The sequence below is a fragment of the Orycteropus afer genome, unplaced genomic scaffold (genome assembly GCF_000298275.1).
Source record: "Orycteropus afer afer isolate SDZICR_OR568_19922 unplaced genomic scaffold, OryAfe1.0 scaffold01498, whole genome shotgun sequence".
Lineage (NCBI taxonomy): Eukaryota > Metazoa > Chordata > Mammalia > Tubulidentata > Orycteropodidae > Orycteropus > Orycteropus afer.
Window position 1 is genome coordinate 52,134 of NW_006923085.1, and position 250 is coordinate 52,383.

Genomic DNA, 250 nt, shown 5'->3' on the forward strand with positions numbered 1-250 from the left:
AAATCATTCTCCAGGGAATAGTCCCTTCTGACAACATGACCAAAGTAGCTGAAATGAAGTCTGACCATTCTTGCTTCTAAGGAGCATTTCAGGTGCACTTCCTCTAGGACAGATCTGTTAGTTCTTTTACCAGTCCATAGTACTTTCAGCAGGAGCTCTGGTAGCATAGTGGCTAAGGCACTTGACTGCTAACCAGAAGGTTGGTGGTTCAAACCCACCAGCCACTCCTCAGAAGGAAGATGGGGCAATC